The following is a 16,023-nucleotide window of genomic DNA, read 5'->3' as shown; positions in this document are numbered from 1 at the left end:
ACCAGCCCAGTAGTCAACACTTCGGTGTTGACATGAATAACAATAATATGGTAATTTTAACAAATTTCCTGTTTACAGAACTTGATTTTTTTCCAAAAACAAAGGATTTTCTTATCCCAGACATAAATTACCATTGCCGTATTTGGCACAACTTTTTTGGAATTTTGGATCCTCGATGCTGTTTCATTTTTTACTTGCTTTGCTTGATAAATATTTTGATATGAGCGTCACTGATGAGTCTTATGTAGACGAAACACGCGTCTGACATACTATATTATTAACCAATTAAGCTATCATTTAATGTTTCGTAGAACATTTTTTGGTTTACTACATATAAAAGGAACATCAGCTACGATAAATAGAAAAATAGAAAATTAAATTATTTTCTTTTCGCGTATTGTATAAGCGGAATCTTAATATGATACTTCATTTTAGGCAGTCGATTTAGCCCAAATTTGTTGTAAAAAAATCAACCTGAACTTCAATTTAATCCCTTAACATGGTTTAGTTTACGCATGGACTAGGCGTGTTTAGCTGTTATTGACAAAAATATGTTCATCGAAGGTAAAACAAGTGTGAACCATTTTATAGAATGATTCGATCCACGTTAAATTATTCTTATACTGGTAAAAACAATAATTTCCATAGTTTTAACCTATAATATGAAATCAAGCAGACCCAGAAAAAAAACATTGGCTCTAGTCGCTATCTGTGTAGATTCATATTAATGTTAATATTTAGGTTATATGGCCGTCGACAGTCTTCGGTGATTCATTCAATGGTTGATTAGTCAGCGTCTAGACTAAAATACACATGAAAAGCTGATGCATTCTATAGAGTCAATGCATGGCTAGTTGTTGATTTTCATTTTTTTTTTATTTGGATAGAAGATGAGGTGATATAGTCCACTGAATACACAAAAATGTTAAATACAATCAACATTTATTAGAACACATTTTTGTTTTACTTTTGCTATCCAAAGTAGACGGATGTTACAATATGTCCTTCTTCTATTGCGTGTTATGTTTTTCTCAAATCTTGTATGATGGTATGATACGAAACCCCTCATGGATTGTCGTGATATTCATATGATGAAAAAAATATTTTTCAATCATTTAATTGAGGTCTTGAGCTGGAATGTCAGTAACGTCTAGTAGTAATTTGTTAAAATATGTATCGTTGTCATTTTGCTTATTTTCTTTTGTTACCTACTCGGACTCGGACTTCTCTAAAATTGAGTGTTGCTGTGCGTACTGCTGTGTGTATGTTTTTGTTTACATTAGCTAGAGATAAAAGGAAGGGTGCGGACATGTTGAAACTGTCGCATTCTTGTGCCTGTCCCAAGTCGGGAGACTCTGGCCTTTGTTAGTCTTTTTTCATTTTTAGATCATTTGTTTTTTTCAGAGTTCAGTATGACTTCAATTGTCACTAAATAGTACAGGGGCCAGCATAAACACGCTTTTGAGTGTGGAATTTTCTCGCTGTGTTGAAGATCAATTGGTGGCCTTCGGTTTTGGCTTTACTGTCCTTTGGTCGGGTTGCTGTCTCTTTGACACATTCAGCAAATGTTATAAAAGTCCTATTCGTTAAGGCAGAAATATAACGTTTCCATTATGTACTGCCTGCATAGATTCATTTAATTGACGTCATTTGTTTCAATAAGATAAAATATTTAAATGTGTGTATACTTTTATAATGCATTTTACATTATGGAACAGTTACTCGTTTTGTATTTTACTTTATCTTTAAAAGAACAAGAGCTTATTTAAATGACATAGCTATTAGTCTTTCATATGTTTGTAAATATCTAGTTGTAAATTTTGTTTGCCAAGTCTACTGTTTTGCGACTATCTGATTAATACTTTTTTTTTATCAGTTTGATGCTTAATGTGAAACTATTTTTCCGAGTTTTAATAATTAACGAAGTATCGTTTAATTGTATCGTAATAAAATGCAAAAAAAGCAAAAAAGTGCTTTATGAAAAAACTATATATAATATCATAACTACAAAATCCAGTCATAAATATAAACTATTTTAAGGAGTCTTGATAAATTAAGGCAACAGTAGTATACCGCTGTTCAACATTCATAAATCGATTGAGAAAAAAACAAATCCGGGTTACAAACTAAAAATGAGAAAAACACATCAAATATAAGAGAAGAACTACGACACAACTGAAACACAACACTTCCTTACTATGAATTTTGCTGGACAAATAACTTCTAATTAATTTGAAGCTTTTGACATTGACCCGTGTTAATGTCAAGCTGAATATTTCCCCTTTCCAAATGTTTTGTCCAAGTTCGCAATGTGTCTTTTCGCTTTCATTTGTATTCCGTTTGGTACATTGTCAGTGCAATTAAACTTGAGCCACTTATATTTTCCAAGTGGTATATTATAGTTTCTTCCATCAGTTTGTAGTTGTTCAATTTCAGAATCTATCTCATTTTCTTGCTTTTTCCAATAAAGGGATAAATGTATAGGATTGATACTGCGGTCATCTTTGCTCCTTGGTCGAATACTTCGCAATGCATCTTTCTCATATGTCTTGATGACATTGAATTCTGTTTCCTTCTTGTACTTGTTAACCATGTCAGCTAGAAATAGCGTGTCTAAGGCTTTTTGAAGACGTTTAGCGCTTTCTTGTATCTCCTTATCTGGGTGGTACTGATAAGCCCTTAGAAATCCATATGATTGCCCTTTTGGTAGAAACCTATTTCCTTCTTTGGAAAGTTGATCACTTATCTCCTTCAATTGTGCTTTGATATCTTCTGTTCGTAGTCGCATGATTAATGGGGATATTCCAACTCTGTCGAATCTGATATTGTGTATCGCATTTATTTCATCCTCATCTGTTATGTCTGCGAATTTGGTATCTGGTTTATGTTTTTGTTCGATATCTGATATGATAGAATCGACTGTTTCATCAACTCTTGCTCGTCTTCGTTTCGAGGGAGCTTCATCAATATGGTAATTAATCTCATCTTCAACTCTTTTTTCAAATTCGTTTAATGAGTTACTTTCTGTTAGTGTTCTAAAACAAAATATACAAGATACAATGTAGGATAAAATTGAGAATGGAAATAGGGAATGTGTCAAAGAGACAACAACCATATCAAAGAGGAGATAACAGAGTTTAGTTTTATAAACTATGACATTATATACATCATTGCCCATAGAGAACTATGAGTTATTTTTCACAATTTTCTTAAGGATTAGGTACCCTTGTGTTGATGCAATGCTAAACATAAGGAAATTTTATAGAAATTCCACAGCCCTTAACCTTTTACCCTCATATTTGTCAATTTGATGACTGATTGATATAGGATTATTGCATGCAGTGCTAGCATCGATTTCCAAAAAAACAAATTTATTAATGTAGTTATTGGTTAAATCAAATAAAAGTATGGACCAAATCATGTACACCTTTTAGGGTGCGCTCGACTTTTGTGACTCAGCATGATGTATCTAGAATTAACAGGTTGGTTAGAACATTTTTGCAGAAAATGAACACTCGCACATGATATAAAGAAAGCAAGTGATCTATCTATTTTTCAAATTTTATAACGAAAACCTCTGTATTAAAGGCTGTGGATTTTCTATAACAATCTTGGTTTATTTGCCACACAGTACTCTTTTTCTAGTAAATGCAACGTTGTGGAAACATCGTCCGCAGCCAAGAAACAACAAAATAATTTATCAGAAGCATTATTATAACTATTGACAAAATCTCACTAAATATAAAGTTATTTCGTGGGTGCTCACACACTTTTTCAATCTAAAATATACTTAGAAATTTAATGAAAAACAAAGAAAATCACGAAATTTTACAAAATATTCAAATAAAGTCATGATTTGTTGCCATGGTAACTTGTTTAATGTCCAAAATTGTTTTGTTTTTTCTGAATACCTTGTAACTTAGATATTGCACAATTATTTAAAAATATGTATTTTGTTTATATAGATTAGACCGTTGGTTTTCCCGTTTGAATGGTTTTACACTAGTAATTTTGGGGCCCTTTATAGCTTGTTGTTCGGTGTGAGCCAAGGCTCCGTGTTGAAAGCCGTACTTTAACCTATAATGGTTTAATTTTTAAATTGTTATTTGGATGGAGAGTTGTCTCATTGGCACTCACACCACATATTCCTATATCTATGATAACTTTTAAATTTGCAGTAATGTTTGGGCCAAATAAGGAAAGCTTACAAATCTTAGAAAAACAGAAGATATAATAGAAATTAAATTACCTTTTCTGATTATTGTACACTGAAGGTATTAAGGCTGTGACGTCATTACTAGCGTATTCGATCATCTCGGGTGTTAATGGTCTCCTAGCCCATAACTCGCCATCTTCTTTCGTCCATTTAATCTAAAAATGATATACAGATAAGTTGAGAGTTACTGTTCATGAGTAAAAACAAACATACAATTTCTTTGATACGAAAAGAGAGTTGAAAATCAGACTGAGCATATTTAATATTAAAACAACATTTGTGTAATAATTTGTAATTTGTGCAAATTTAAAAAAAACAATGACAAAATTCAGATAAAGGAGGTCATCTTGCAGGTAGGTGAATATAAATGCTGATAGCAAGGTTGTTTAAAACTTTTAAATAATTTTAATCGAAATATTGCTTAATTACTTCACTGTATTGTGTTAATTTATGAAGACATTTGAGAATATTACAGCACATATTTTTTTTTATCGGAGGTTTTTCTTTTTTATTTGCTAAATGATTGATTAAAATAGCAACCTCATGTGTCCAAAAATAACATTATACCCTATGTTGTTTTTTATAAGCACGTGTGTTCAAAATAGGAAGTCCCTATTCAAATGACAAAATCAAAAGCTCAAACACATCAAACAAATGGATAAAAACTGCCATATTCCTGACTTGGTACCGGCATTTACTAACGTAGAAAATAGTGGACTTAACCTGGTTTGACTGCTAGCTAAACCTTTCACTTGTATGACAGTTGCATTAAATTAAATTATATTGACAACGCTGTGTGAACATACATAATAGGTACAAATGTCTCAAATAGGAGTACAATGACAATACACATATTAATTTTTTTTTTTTAAATCGGTATAATGCAAATTGCAACAATAAAAATGAATCAATAGTGATTTTAAAATCTTTCGATTAGCTGAATTTGATAAATACTAAAAGCCTTTAATATATTTTTAGCCTTTCACCGATAAATCGTCATGTTGTCGTTTGTTTTTGTTTGTAATCTCATGATACGAAAACATGTATGAATAGAGAACGCTAAGAAATTAAAGTTCAAAATTAAACACGGGTGAACATTGTTCTCATCGAAAAACATATTTTTTATAATTAATCTATTTCTAAATATAAATTACCATGTTCATTTGAAAGTTACTTTCATAAACTACGAATGATAAATTCCAATGGTAATCACGACAATCCTTTTTTCTCGAACTTGATACGACAGAAAAAGACATCATTACTGAGTTCGTACGTACATTACACGAATGGCAGCTGCCATAATAATACAAGTACCTGGTTTTCCTTCAAGAGCACTTTTTATAATGCGCGGTTTTTTTGGTAGAGTTCGTGCTCCTTTAACCTTTATATTTCCCTTTGTTTGTTTATACTATTTTTATCGTATTTTGTTTTTCAATGTGACATTGTCGCCAGTGTGCATTCAATATAGAGGATTCAATATTCTTGTGATGTCTTCTGACTGTCCCCCAATATGAATTCGTCTAAATTTCATATAGTTTTTCTGAATTAAGTTATTATGATAAAAATCATGAACGTCGATTGTTAAGTTGGTTTTTTTTTGTTTTTTTTTTTTGGGGGGGGGGTATAAATGTAAGTGTCAGAAGGATCTTCTTTGTATCAAGGTTTCTCTTTTTTTGTTGTCGTTTCTTATTTTTCAAACCAACAAACCATTAATTTATCCTTCTGTTCGAGAGGTTCCGGATTGTCACCATATCTTTGACATACATCGCATAATTTAATGGCAGACGGCAATCTTCGCCCTTTGCTTTCCTCAATGACAAGATGAGCTATCTGAAATATACATATATCTAGAGGCTTGTATTGCTTACTTGGTTACAGCTTTTTGACCTTACTTAATTAATAAAATGAATTGCTGTATTGTGAACTTTTCTTTGTATATATTTTCATGTTTGGACAATTTCATTGTCTGTCATTCTTTGTAATAATTCATAAGTTTATTATATCATAGTTGGTTTTGATTGCATGAATACACATAAGGATCGTCAAATTTGATTTTTGTATTTAAACTATATCATACTGTACTCTGTAAGTGAGAACTTTATCGATATGTATTTAATTTAATTGGCAAATTTTTCAGTTTTTATTTTTGAACAAGGGGCAATATTTAGAGAGAGACTGGAATCTCTTTATAACTACAAGGGTTGTATTTTCCGATACAAGGAATTGTTCTTTTGAAAACCTTTGAAGGCGTTTCAACATTATCTTTCTTTTCAATTTCAAATACACGTATTTAAATTGTACTGCTTAAATTTAGCTGATTTGAAATACATTATTTATCAATAAAAACATTTTGTTAAAATGAAATATTTGTAATTGTGATATGATAATCGGCTTATTTCTCATAGCATGTGTTCGTAATGAATGTTATATTCAGAAAAAGGCTTCGGACGCATGCAATTATCAACGTGTTGTTTTCATTTTTAATTCAATTCTATTTCTACACGTTCATTTTTTCTTTCGACTTCCCATAGTTGTCTGTTTCACACCTACCTGTGTGTCAAATACATTTTTCAGTTTTATGTTAAACTGGTGGAACAAAGCATAACTGTCTCCGGCACAGGAGTGTATGACCTTAAAATAGAAAATGTAGATTCATTTAAAAAGTCATTTGGTTGTTTATCATAAGTTTTTTATAAGTATACAAGATCCCATGTAAAAAAAAACATATTGTTTTTGAGACAACAATTCAACTAAAATTAAGGTAACCTTTATAAGCTAAAATATGCTGTATACATTCATAGGTTAAACACATAGAATTTTGTAATGTGTTAAGTAATGACTCTTTAGTATAGCTTTATTCCCATCTTCTATCTAAAACCTTTCCATTGCTTTTTCAACAAAACCGATATCATTTTTTGTTACTGTTACAAATCAAAACATGTACATTCATAATCAGGTAAATAACCGAGATCTATGGATTAATGAGTCAGTAAATGCAAACGATACAGGGCATATTACAAAACTTGATAAATAACAAGTTTTGAAAACAAATGTACCTTTACTGTCTTTTCAGATTGTAATAGATCTTCTAAGTGTCCCTTCTTTAATAAGTCTGGGTTTAGTTTAATATCAAAAAGATAAACTTTGTCATCCACAGTTCCAATCTGTAATAGAGTCAGAGGACCTTCTTTTCCCTAATTAACTCCTTCAGCGTCCATTGCTATGAAGTCATACTTGGATAATTCATCAACGATACGCAAGCAAATATCTGTTTCTGTAACTATCTCTACATTATTACTGGAGGCCATGACTCAATTCTGCAAAGAAATTTTCAAAAAAATATTGTTTAAGTAAGTCTTCACAAAAGTATCCAAACGGTATGGCAAGCCTCAATTTCCACACCCTAGAAATATTGTAAAAGAGGGACGAAAGATACCAAATGGACAGTCAAACTCATAAATCTAAAACAAACTGACAACGCCATGGCTAAAAATGAAAAAGACAAACAGAAAAACAATAGTACACATGACACAACATAGAAAAGAATGAACAACACGAACCCCACTAAAAACTAGGGGTGATCTCAGGTGCTCCGTAAGGGTAAGCAGATCCTGCTCCACATGTGGCACCCGTCGTGTTGCTTATGTGATTACAAATACGGTGAATACTCTAATTCGGTAGGTCACATTCATGAAAGGGACGGGGATTGTAGTTACGACGTAAGAAACATATCCGATATCATTTGTGAAACAGTTATTCCATAACGGTCAACCAACTCGTGATGGCGTCCGTAAAATTTACGAAGTGATGATTTCAACTTCATCAGTTGAAACTCTTGGTTAATAGCTCCTAGTGAGTCACTATCAAGAAAATCATGATAGGAAATGCAAGCACGGGAATATCGTATCAATTGGGAGAAATGTACCCCGTATGCAGATGCTGCTGGAATGTTGCTACTTAGAAATGGAAAGTTCACAATATGAAAGCTGAAATCATCTCTTTTGCCCTAAATTTTTGTTTTCAACCGACTCTCATTGTAAATTTCTAGATGTAAATCAAGATATGAAGCCGACTAAACTGTATCTGTAGTATCCTTTATCTCCAGTTCGATGGGATAGATGCGTTCTTGAATCTTGAATTGTTTAGTAAAAGTACATCATCTTTATAGCGGAAAGTATATGAATAGATTTTCTTTGTAAGTATAAAAAACACAATTTGTGATTATAAATATCAAACACCATACCTCCTAAATGTTTTTGATATTTTTACATTTTCCATCAATTTTATTATGTGTTGCAAATTGCTTTTAAAAAAGACAGAAGTAAAACGTTGTCATACTTTTGTAGGAAATGAAATCCTTAAAATGTAAACATTCAAACCTTTAACATTTGGTTGCCAATGTTTCAAAATAACAAAAAAAGACATATAGAAACTAGCCAAATCCATCTAAAGCCAACTTTCCCTGAATAAATTGATAGTATGGTCACAATTATTGAAATAATGCATGGCATAATAACCTTTAAGTATACACATAAAACCCCAATACTGTCAATTTAAGTAAAGGTTTTAGGCCTAATTTTAATGGTAGATTGTACATATCTTCAGACAATTTAGCGCTATCTCTATACGACAAATTTCCTGTTTTAAATTGAAACTTTTATTAGGTATAAAATGTCACAACATGCAAGAAACCTAATATCAGAAATAAAAGAGAGAAAATAATTTGTGGAAAGGAAAAAAAAAGCTGCCGATTTTCAAAAATAAATAGTGATTATCAATTTCAAAAATTCAAATGTAATTGTGAACGTGTAAGAGATAACGACTAGTTTTAACTTGTTGGATATTTTGAAGAGTAAATTCATGGAAAAGTGTCATTGATGAATGATTTCTTATTTTTGAAAAATATACAATGTCCTTCGACATGTTTGATTTTAATCTGATTCCATCTCTGCTGTATATGTCTCGCAGTAATAGATTCTTTCATTGTAGTAAAAAGAATTTCTTTAGGAAGAGACCTGTGATCTTGGTATAGGCATCTTAACATTTGATTCAGATTTCGGTTACTCGGAATGTTTATGTACATGCATGAGAGTCAACGTTTGGTTTTAAACAATAGACAAGCGTGTATGAATAAAAGCGTTACCATGATATGCGAGCAAAAGTATATTTCACACGTTTAATTGATTTTCATTTTCCAAATCTTTATTCATTAAACATGCCCATAGCCCATACCGCTTAGTCAGCTATAAAAGGCCCCAAAATGACAACGTAAAAAAATCAAACGAGAAAACTATGTAGACTTAATGAATCAGCAGAAGTGAAATGAATGCCAATGAGACAACTATCCATGTAATCATAACACTAACTCTTATATAATATACAATATTCATCAGAATCAAAATATTTAAAAATCGAAATTCAATATTGGCATGTTTACAAATTTCAATTTTCCAAAAATGTAACCTTTGTTTACAATTGATATAGGACAGCAAATTCCCCAAAAATATATACCGTTTGATTTTCCAAAAAACTTAAGTTCATTAAATTTCAAAAAATATTGATCGTCGGTTTATTATAAAATTATTTCTCTTTTATCAATATAATGTTAAATATATATGAAAAGTATACCTTTTGTTGAAATCTATATCTATAAATCTCTCTTTGGAGTACCCATAGAATGTAAACTGTTTATCGATTTTATTCGTGTTTGAATTGAACAGTTGTATTTAACTGATAACAAAACGTCAACCACGATTTAGATCATTAATCAAATGGTGTATGTCCCTAGAATAAATTTTACTCATGACACAATCATTTTTTTTTCTTCCATTTCTTCCTAAGAAACAACAACATTTCTAATGACCGTCACATAATTAAAAATGTGATGTTGATTTTGAAACAAAAATATAAAAGTTAATAATTTTATGCAATATATCTGTGAAGAAGGAAATTGAAATAACACGTTTTGAAATCATTTTGTCATTTAGATACAGCTATATACTGATAGACACAATTTTCAATTCCGTTTTGAATTATAGAAAAGTTTCTCGGAAGCATACACATGAATTGTAGATACACATCGTTCGGTTCAGGTCAGAAAAGGATATTAGGCGAAGTCAGTTATTCAAACTACTAGTTAATAAGAATACAAAAACTTGCACACTTGAAGAGTGTTTAATATCTAATATGACAAGCTTCCTCAAAAGACATATATGCCACTTAGGCAAATATGTTCGTTAGAGTAACAAATGCACACTTTGCATTGATCAGTATCATAATTAAATACGGTGGTTCCAAGTTTAAATGACGCTTGAGTCATCAGCTTTACTTTTAACGGAATCATAAAATATACTTCCTTTATCTTTGGTAACAATTCGTTTTCAATGGAGAACTTCGTTGTTGATTTACGTGTTGTCCTATACATACTACATTAGCAATGCGAGCTCACATAAAACAAATGTCGGAATTCGGAATAGTACAAATTCGGTTGAAGATAATAAAACTAGGAAGCTGTTTTTAATGATATAAGCAAGTCTAACATGGCACTGGGGATTTATCGTATCGGTCAACAACACATAACTTTAAAACAAATACAGTACTTAATGATATCCACAATTTTTGTCTATCTGTTCCATTTCTTGTAGTAGGGAAGATTTTTAAAAAGTTATCCGACCAACAATAAATGTCAAATTATTAATGACAATATGACGTCAACATAAAAATAATATTTAGTTTAACGCTTCTGTCTCTGTGATTATTTAAAAATATACTAATTTGAAAACAATTAACTCACCTATTTGGATAATTACATACACAATACTATCAAATAAGCAATTGTCTATAATCAATATTGACAAGTGAGCATATGTAAGTTTTCAAATAACTGTTATCTTTGACCTGCATTTCTCGAAGTAGGGAAAATAAGATAAGGAAAAAAGGAATGACTTTCTGGAAACCGTTTTTTTAATTCAAAAACATCTAATAATATACCTGACGTCATTGGTTTATTGATTACTAAAATAAACTGTGACTGGGGACACGAATGGCCATGCTATCAAGCTTCATGCAAGCTAAAATGGATGGACGATAAACGGACAGACAGATAGTTAAGGGTACCACTTAATGCCCTTGTTGACTACAGCGGGTAATCATTTAGAAAGAAATGTCTGTGATTATTTAATCAACAGCAATATATATTTCTATAGTAAATAAAGTATAATGTCAATTTGCCGGAAAAACAAACAAATAAATACAATCAGACTTTAATTATTATCTTGTGTTGTCTTGTCTTGTTCAGTTTTCTGGTTGACCAGGTGTGAAATATGAAACAAATCCAACTTCGATTTTAACACATCGTTAAAACAATTATCTCAATTGCAAATATTTTACATAAAAAAGTACAAATTGGCTTTATGATAATAACAATGGTGTCAAGAGATAAAAATGTAAGTGCGTATCATAAAAATTCTTAACAAGATTTTCTTTATTTATTTTTAGAAATAAAAAAGGAAAGACAGTTATTTTGTTCAACTTTTAGTTCAACCATGATTTGTCTCATTTTTGTTTTATTCATGGCACAAATAATGTGTGATACATTATTTATATAATACATAAATTCAAAACAATTTACCTTGCCTTTTTGGATATTCACAAAACAAGACTTAATTCATCAAATGGCAACATTTTCAATAAACAATATTGGCACGTTTCGAATTCTCAAGTTTAAAAAATGTAATAAATACCTCGTCCACTAATTATCGATGTAAAGCTAATTTTTTTAAATATATTTAGTTTGATTTTCTGTAAACCATGATATTTGAAATCCTGATCTTTTGTTACATGACTTTATTTAATATGTATTCAGGTATACAGATATTTATCAACGTACCTGAAAAGTACATACTATGACGTCAATCATTTGTAGAAAGGATGTTTTTTTTCTAACAAATAAAAAATCAAATACGTGTATATGTTTTGTACATGTTTTCATTTTGTACAATTTCAATTTGGATAGTATGTGTTCTAACAATTACCCTTTGTACAGAATTTGACTACGATTCATTTATAACTTTATAACATTTTAAAGTATGGAATTTGTTATATAAAAGCACTGCTATCCACTAAAGAATTTTTATTCAATGTCCCTAAAATCAACCTAATCTACAAAATACCGATATGGAGACAGTCAAAGTTGATAAAACATGCATGTAAACAAAGAAGATGTGGTATGATTGTCAATGAGACAACTCTCCACAAGAGACAAAAATGACACAGACATCAACATCTATAGGTCACCGGACGGCTTTCGGCAATGAGCAAAGCTTCAACTGCATAGTCAGTTATAAAAGGCCCAAGTCACTTTATGATAATAGTAATTAACCCCAGTGACAATTCTCACAGTATAATAGGAAAAGGCTCCAGTGACAATTCTAACAGTATAATAGAAAAAGGCCCCAATGACAATTCTACTAGTATAATAGAAATAGGCCCCAGTGACAGTTCTAATAATATATTGGAAATAGGCCCCAGTAATAATTCTAATAGTATTACAGAAAAAGTCCCCATTGACAATTTTAACAGTATAAAAGAAAAAGGCCCCATTTAAAATTATAATGGAATAATAGAAAAAGGCCCTAGTGACAATTCTAGTAGTATAACAGACATTGACCCACGTGACAATTCCGATATTATAATAGAAATTGGTCCCAGTTACAATTCTGATAATACAATAGACATAGACCTCAGTGACACTTTTAAAAGTATAATAGAAATTGGTCCCAGTGACATTTCTGATAGTATAATACACAAAGGCCCTAATTACAATTCTACTAGTATAATAGAAATAGGCCCCAGTGATAATTCTAAAAGTATAATAGAAAAGCCCCCAGCGTTAATTCTAACAGTATAACAGAAAAATGCCCAATTGACAATTCTAATAGTATAATAGAAAAGGCCCAAGTGACAATTCTTATAGTATTATACAAATAGGCCCCAGTGACAACTCTAAAAGTATAATAGAAATAGGCCTCAGTGACTATTCTAATAGTATAACAGAAATAGGCCCCAATTACAATTCTACTAGTATAATAGAAATAGGTCCCAGTGATAATTCTAAAAGTATAATAGAAAAAGGCCCCAGTGTTAATTTTAACAGTATAACAGAAAAATGCCCAATTGACAATTCTAATAGTATAATAGAAAAAGGCCCCAGTGACAATTTTTATAGTATCATACAAATAGGCCCCAGTGACAATTCTAATACTACAATAGAAATTGGCCCTTATGACAATTCTGATGGTATAATAGAAATTTTACCCATCAACAACTCTGATAGATAATAGAAAAAAGCCCCAGTGATAATTCTAATAGTAAAATAGGAAAAAGTCCCAGTGATAATTCTAACAGTATAATAGAAAAAGGCCCCAGTGACAATTTTTATAGTATCATACAAATAGGCCCCAGTGACAATTCTAATACTACAATAGAAATTGGCCCTTATGACAATTCTGATGGTATAATAGAAATTTTACCCATCAACAACTCTGATAGATAATAGAAAAAAGCCCCAGTGATAATTCTAATAGTAAAATAGGAAAAAGTCCCAGTGATAATTCTAACAGTATAATAGAAAAAGGCACCAATGACAATTCTAATAGTATAATAGGAAAAGGCCCCAGTGACAATTCTGATAGTATAATAGACATAGGCCCCAGTGACAATTCTGATAGTATACTAGAAAATGGTCCCAGTAACAATTCTGATATTACAATAGACATAGGCCTCAGTGAATACTTCTGAAAGTATAATAGAAATTGGTCCCAGTGACAATTCGGATAGTATAATAGACAAAGGCCCCAATTACAATTCTTCTAGTATAATAGACCTAGGCCCCAGTGACAAATTTACTAGTATAATAAAAATAGGCCCCAGTGACAATTCTACTAGTATAATAGAAATTGGCCTCAGTGATAATTCTAATAGCATCATAGAAAAAGGCCCCAGTGACAATTCTGATAGTATAATAGACATAGGCCTCTATAAGTGACAATTATAATAGTAGAAAAGAAGATGATCCCGGTGAGAATTCTGATAGTACAATAGACATTAGTCCCAGTGACAATTCTGATAGTATAATATAAATTGGCCCCAGTGACAATTCTACTAGTATAATAAAATTATCCCCAGTGACAATTCTAATAGTATAATAGAAAAAGGCAACTGTGACAATTCTAAAAGTATAATAGAAATAGGCCTCAGTGACAATTCTAATAGTATAATAGAAATTGGTCCTAGTGCAATTCTGATAGTATAATAGACATAGACCCAGTTACAATTCTATAAGTATAATAGATATTGGCCCCAGTGACAATTATAATAGTGTAATAGAAAAAGGCCCCAGTGACAATTCTTAAAGTAAAATAGAAAAAAGCCCCAGTGACAATTGAAATAGTAAAATAGAAAAAGGCACTAGTGAAAATTCTACTAGTATAATAGAAATAGGCCCCAGTCACAATTCTACTAGTAAAAATGAAAAAGGCTCCAGTGACAATTCTGATAGTATAATTGACATAGGCCCCAATGACAATTCTGACAGTATAATAGAAATAAGTCCCAGTGACAATTCTGATAGTATAATAGGCATAGGCCCTAGTGACAATTCTAATAGTAGAAAAGAAAATAATTCCGGTGACAATTCTAATAGTACAATAGAAATAGGCCCAGTGGCAATTCTAATAGTATAATATACATTGGCCCCAGTGACAATTCTGATAGTATAATATAAATTGGCCTCAGTGACAATTATTCTATTATAATAAAATTGGCCCCAGTGACACTTCTAATAGTATAATAGAAAGAGACCACTGTGACAATTCTATTAGTACAATAGACCTAGGCCCCAGTGACAATTCTACTAGTATAATAGAAATAGGCCCCAGTGACAATTCTACTAGTATAATAGAAATTGGCCTCAGTGACAATTCTAATAGGATCATAGAAAAAGGCCCCAGTGACAATTCTGATAGTATAATAGACATAGGCCCTAGTGACAATTCTAATAGTAGAATAGAAAATGATCCCGGTGACAATTATGATAGTACAATAGACATAGGCCCCAGTGACAATTCTAATAGTATAATACACTTTGGTCCCAGTGACAATTCTAATAGTATAATAGAAATTGGCCCCAGTGACAATTCTACTAGTATGATAGAAAAAGGCCACAGTGACAATTCTAAAAGTATAATAGAAATAGGTCCCAGTGACAATTGTGGTAGTATAATAGAAATAGACTCCAGTGCTAATTCTGATAGTATAAAGGAAAAAAGACCAAGTGACAGTTCTACTAGTATAATAGAATTTGGTCCCAATGACAATTCTGATAGTATAATAGAAAAAGGCCCAGTGACAATTCTAGTAGTATAAAAGAAATAGGCCCCAGTGACAATTCTGATAGTATAATAGAAATAGGCCACAGTGATAATTCTGAAGGTATAATAGAAATAGGCCCCAGTGACAATTCTGAAAGATTAATAGAAATTGGCCCAAGTGACATTCAGGATGAAAAAAATTGTATTTTTACAACCACTTTTTGTACAAAATATACAAAATGATACATTGTAGCATTTACACATCAAATATATGTATTAGATTGATGGAAAAGTCTAAACAGAGCTTATTGATATTGTTTCTGTCATTTATATAGCGATAAAAGATATTTACAGGCAAATACACAGTTTGACAACGAAAATTTTATTATGTATACATCTGCACTGCCTTTGCAAATAATGTCATTTTTTTATTGTTAT

The 16,023-nt window shown here is 31.2% G+C and overlaps 2 pseudogenes; one reads left to right on the top strand and one right to left on the bottom strand.

Moving 5' to 3' along the window:
* Positions 1–1,703: 1,703 nt before the first annotated feature.
* Positions 1,704–11,926, bottom strand: LOC134700606 (uncharacterized; annotated as a pseudogene).
* LOC134700591 (dentin sialophosphoprotein-like) lies at positions 11,641–15,640 on the top strand (annotated as a pseudogene).
* Positions 15,641–16,023: the final 383 nt, after the last annotated feature.

Source organism: Mytilus trossulus, unplaced genomic scaffold, assembly GCF_036588685.1.
Source record: "Mytilus trossulus isolate FHL-02 unplaced genomic scaffold, PNRI_Mtr1.1.1.hap1 h1tg000164l___fragment_2___debris__unscaffolded, whole genome shotgun sequence".
NCBI lineage: Eukaryota > Metazoa > Mollusca > Bivalvia > Mytilida > Mytilidae > Mytilus > Mytilus trossulus.
The sequence above is the reverse complement of the archived record's forward strand: the minus strand, read 5'-3'. Positions and strand labels throughout refer to the sequence as shown.